Genomic DNA, 5,505 nt, shown 5'->3' on the forward strand with positions numbered 1-5,505 from the left:
GAATTTTCATACAATTGCACACGTGCACCTTTTCATACACTTGCACACAAACACTTGGATTTTTAATTTCTTTCATACACTTCCACACTTGCACATTTGAGTCTCATTTGCATTAATCGACCTCTATGGGGGTTTTCCTTTGTTGGCCGCCACAATTCATGTGGTTTGGGACCAAAAGCCTCACGAGAGACATCGTAGAATTTAGGATTGCATTTTCCTTTCCGTTTTGCATTCATATAGTCATATCCAACGTGCGAACATACATTGGGTAGAAAAATTAGGAAAAATTGGTTTAAGTCACGCAACTAGCCCTGGCTAGGTCGAAGGGGTGCCTTGGATTTTTATCCTTGCCTTCCCCTTCGTCAAATGTGACCCCCGATCCCTCTTTTGGTTACGCAGACCCAAAAGTTCTCAAAAAGGGTTTATTTACTTTTTTATTCAAAAACAAAAATCATTTTTGGGTGCCTTGGTACACCCTGACTCTATACCAAGTGGCGACTCCATTTTTGTTACAAAAAACCCTTTTGAACTTCACTTGGCCAAATCGTCGCATTCTAAGTCCCATGGCCTTTTACTTTTCATTCCGCACACGTTCACATGTATATCACACACTCACACACCATCACACAATATCAATCATTCAAAAAGTGGGGCGCGACAGTTGGCGACTCCACTGGGGACTTCCTAAGTGGGTCCAAGCATTTGATTTGGCCATTCTTTTCCTTTTTCTACCCCTTTTATGTATAGCATGTGGATATTAGGATTGCATTTTTCATTTTTAGGACCTTTTGTCTTATGTACGTAATCAAACCAATCCCTCGACTCACGAATGTATGTTTGAATGAATGTTTACTTGTTGTCTCGCGCTAACATTGCATTTTTGCATCCTTGAAGCTATGTTACTAAACTGGATTTTTCGGATAGCTGGGGTTTGGGTCTGGTTTGATTATGCAACTGGGTCTGTTTGTTGTTGAATGGTGATGTCTTCGTGTGCGCTGGCTGCAGTTTATTGCAGCAAAGCGTGGCATAACAGCAGGCCATAACACTGCCTTTGCTTTGCAAGCTAGAAGCTTTAATTGTTTCGGCTGTGTTGTTTGAACCGTAAGTTGGCAGCAGAAAAATTGCAACAGGAAACCGTGTTTGAATATAACCTGGGATGCACCTTGAATGGGTTATTAGCTTGCATGATTTAATCTAAAGTTTTATGATGGCTTTTTGAAGTCTAATGTAATTTTTCTGGGTTGTTAACAAGCTGCAAAATGGTGAAAACAAGAAAACTTTGATTGACCGAAACCTTCAATGCTCCAAGTTCATCTTCTTTTGCTGATTTCGTACCCAATTCCCTGTTTTGATTCCCGGAGTTAAATAATGACATTTGGATGATGTTAATAACATGGTTTTAAGGCCGTTGCATGTGTGTTTGTTTTGGTTGGATTTGTTCCATATCAATGCGTTTGGATTGAAACAAAAAACTGCAGCAAACATGGTTTGTTTACCGCTGCAAAAATGCAGAATTTCTCTTGCTATCCTTGGATGTTGAACTTTGTTTTTCTTACTCGAAATTGTTGTTTGATGCTGGATTGGGATGTTGGGCTATGTTCGGATGAAGATTATATGTTGTTTCATTTAAGACAATGGATTGAAAAGCAAGCTATGGCCGGAATAGTGCACAAGACTTTAGAAATGGCTGATTTTTTTTCCCTTTTGCAGAAGTTTAAGCTTCATATCCGTGCATGGCTTGCATGGAAATTTTTCTGGAAAATTGTCTTTTAACCCCCCAAGTTCCCCTTTATTTCACTATGACCCAATCAATTAGAGAATTTCATCATTTTGGTCCTTGTCAATTTTAAGTTGTGCCACTTCATTGCTTGTTTGTTTTAATTAATTACCATGCCTAGTTTAAATTGCACTTAAGTTATGACTTTAGGGACCTTATGACTAAGTGAGCCTTGTTTTGCCCATTTCTTTTAATTTTTCATAAATAAAGTGGTGCCTTGACCATTTCTTTTATTTTGGAGGATAAATAAGTGATTTCACTTCATTGGGCCCCGATTGCAAGGGAGGTACACTCTATCCCTCACTTGCACTTTATTTTTCCTACGTGCTCCTATGTGTTATGTGAATATGCCTGTCTACTTCGCTTTCCTTACCTCCCTGCGTGCATTTACTTGCTTTTTACTTTTATTTAAGTTTTTATGGGGTATGTGTACACCTCTTGGCTTGTAATAGATAGTGCTCGGAGAGCATCTGGTCCACTTCCCCTTCCCCTTTATGCTTTTATGGGGTATGTGTACACCTCTTGGCTTGTAATAGATAGGGCTCGGAGAGCATCTGGTCCACTTCCCCTTCCCCTTGCTTGCTTGTTTTTGTTGCTACATGTTTAATTGCTTTATTAGGCTCTTGCATCTAGTCGAGCATGCTAAATGCTATGTGCTATGTGTTTACGAGTATTTTGGCATGTCTACTTGCTTTCATAGCCATGAATGAATGGAATGGATGAATGTACGTTTCCGCTAGTCCAACGCTAGTCGGAATTCATAGAATGGGCTAGTCCAACGCTAGACCCTTAGGGATTTCCCCTCATTAGCATATCATTTGCTTGTTCACCACATATCATGCATTTTTCTTAGTTTTATCACTTGGCATGCTCCTCGAACCCCCTTTCCCTTCATTTTAGGATTTTTGCATATCATGATAGTTGTAGGGTCCATTTGCTTGAGGGTCCCCTTCTGATAAGGGAAACGAGCGAGTGTGGCTACTCGATAGCCTTAGCACGCTAGTTTTGCCTTCTAATCAAAGGGAAAATCGAAGTCGACAAGTTAGGAGTCATTCCCATACCCGACCTGATGCATTCCCTTAGGTTCATTCATTCTCATTTATCACTCACTCATTCTTTTCAATTCACATTTTCCTTTCCTTATTGTTCATTTTGATTTCTACTTCACAAAATTGCATTTAATTACACCTATATGCACTTATCACTATATTTCATACACTTGCACACAAACACTTGGAATTTTCATACAATTGCACACGTGCACCTTTTCATACACTTGCACACAAACACTTGGATTTTTAATTTCTTTCATACACTTCCACACTTGCACATTTGAGTCTCATTTGCATTAATCGACCTCTATGGGGGTTTTCCTTTGTTGGCCGCCACAATTCATGTGGTTTGGGACCAAAAGCCTCACGAGAGACATCGTAGAATTTAGGATTGCATTTTCCTTTCCGTTTTGCATTCATATAGTCATATCCAACGTGCGAACATACATTGGGTAGAAAAATTAGGAAAATTGGTTTAAGTCACGCAACTAGCCTTGGCTAGGTCGAAGGGGTGCCTTGGATTTTTATCCTTGCCTTCCCCTTCGTCAAATGTGACCCCCGATCCCTCTTTTGGTTACGCAGACCCAAAAGTTCTCAAAAAGGGTTTATTTACTTTTTTTATTCAAAAACAAAAATCATTTTTGGGTGACTTGGTACACCCTAACTCTATACCAAGTGGCGACTCCATTTTTTGATACCAAAACCCTTTTGAACTTCACTTGGCCAAATCGTCGCATTCTAAGTCCCATGGCCTTTTACTTTTCATTCCGCACACGTTCACATGTATATCACACACACTCACACACCATCACACAATATCAATCATTCAAAAAGTGGGGAGCGACAGTTAACTGTCGCGCCCCACTTTTCGATTCGAATGTGTGTGGTGTGCAATGTGTGAACGTGTGCAAAATGAAAAGTAAAAGGCCATGGGACTTAGAATGCGACGATTTGGCCAAGTGAAGTTCAAAAGGGTTTTTTGTATCAAAAATGGAGTCGCCACTTGGTATAGAGTTAGGGTGTACCAAGTCACCCAAAAATGATTTTTGTTTTTGAATAAAAAAAAGTAAATAAACCCTTTTTGAGAACTTTTGGGTCTGCGTAACCAAAAGAGGGATCGGGGGTCACATTTGACGAAGGGGAAGGCAAGGATAAAAATCCAAGGCACCCCTTCGACCTAGCCAAGGCTAGTTGCGTGACTTAAACCAATTTTCCTAATTTTTCTACCCAATGTATGTTCGCACGTTGGATATGACTATATGAATGCAAAACGGAAAGGAAAATGCAATCCTAAATTCTACGATGTCTCTCGTGAGGCTTTTGGTCCCAAACCACATGAATTGTGGCGGCCAACAAAGGAAAACCCCCATAGAGGTCGATTAATGCAAATGAGACTCAAATGTGCAAGTGTGGAAGTGTATGAAAGAAATTAAAAATCCAAGTGTTTGTGTGCAAGTGTATGAAAAGGTGCACGTGTGCAATTGTATGAAAATTCCAAGTGTTTGTGTGCAAGTGTATGAAATATAGTGATAAGTGCATATAGGTGTAATTAAATGCAATTTTGTGAAGTAGAAATCAGAATGAACAATAAGGAAAGGAAAATGTGAATTGAAAAGAATGAGTGAGTGATAAATGAGAATGAATGAACCTAAGGGAATGCATCAGGTCGGGTATGGGAATGACTCCTAACTTGTCGACTTCGATTTTCCCTTTGATTAGAAGGCAAAACTAGCGTGCTAAGGCTATCGAGTAGCCACACTCGCTCGTTTCCCTTATCAGAAGGGGACCCTCAAGCAAATGGACCCTACAACTATCATGATATGCAAAAATCCTAAAATGAAGGGAAAGGGGGTTCGAGGAGCATGCCAAGTGATAAAACTAAGAAAAATGCATGATATGTGGTGAACAAGCAAATGATATGCTAATGAGGGGAAATCCCTAAGGGTCTAGCGTTGGACTAGCCCATTCTATGAATTCCGACTAGCGTTGGACTAGCGGAAACGTACATTCATCCATTCCATTCATTCATGGCTATGAAAGCAAGTAGACATGCCAAAATACTCGTAAACACATAGCACATAGCATTTAGCATGCTCGACTAGATGCAAGAGCCTAATAAAGCAATTAAACATGTAGCAACAAAAACAAGCAAGCAAGGGGAAGGGGAAGTGGACCAGATGCTCTCCGAGCCCTATCTATTACAAGCCAAGAGGTGTACACATACCCCATAAAAGCATAAAAGGAAAGGGGAAATGGACCAGATGCTCTCCGAGCACTATCTATTACAAGCCAAGAGGTGTACACATACCCCATAAAAGCATAAAGGGGAAAGGGAAATGGACCAGATGCTCTCCGAGCCCTATCTATTACAAGCCAAGAGGTGTACACATACCCCATAAAACTTAAATGAAAGTAAAAGCAAGTAAATGCACGCAAGGAGGTAAGGAAAGCGGAGTAGGCATGCATATTCACATAACACGTAGAAGCACGTAGGGTCAAATGAAGTGCAAATAGAAGGGTAGAGTGTACCTCCCTTGAAATTGGGGCCCAATGAAGTGAAATCACTTATTTATCCTCCAAAATAAAAGAAATGGTCAAGGTACCAATTTATTTGGAAAAATTAAAGAAAATGTGCAAAACAAAGCTCACTTGATCATAAAGCCCCCTAACGTCATG

The sequence above is a fragment of the Coffea eugenioides genome, chromosome 6, assembly GCF_003713205.1.
Source record: "Coffea eugenioides isolate CCC68of chromosome 6, Ceug_1.0, whole genome shotgun sequence".
NCBI lineage: Eukaryota > Viridiplantae > Streptophyta > Magnoliopsida > Gentianales > Rubiaceae > Coffea > Coffea eugenioides.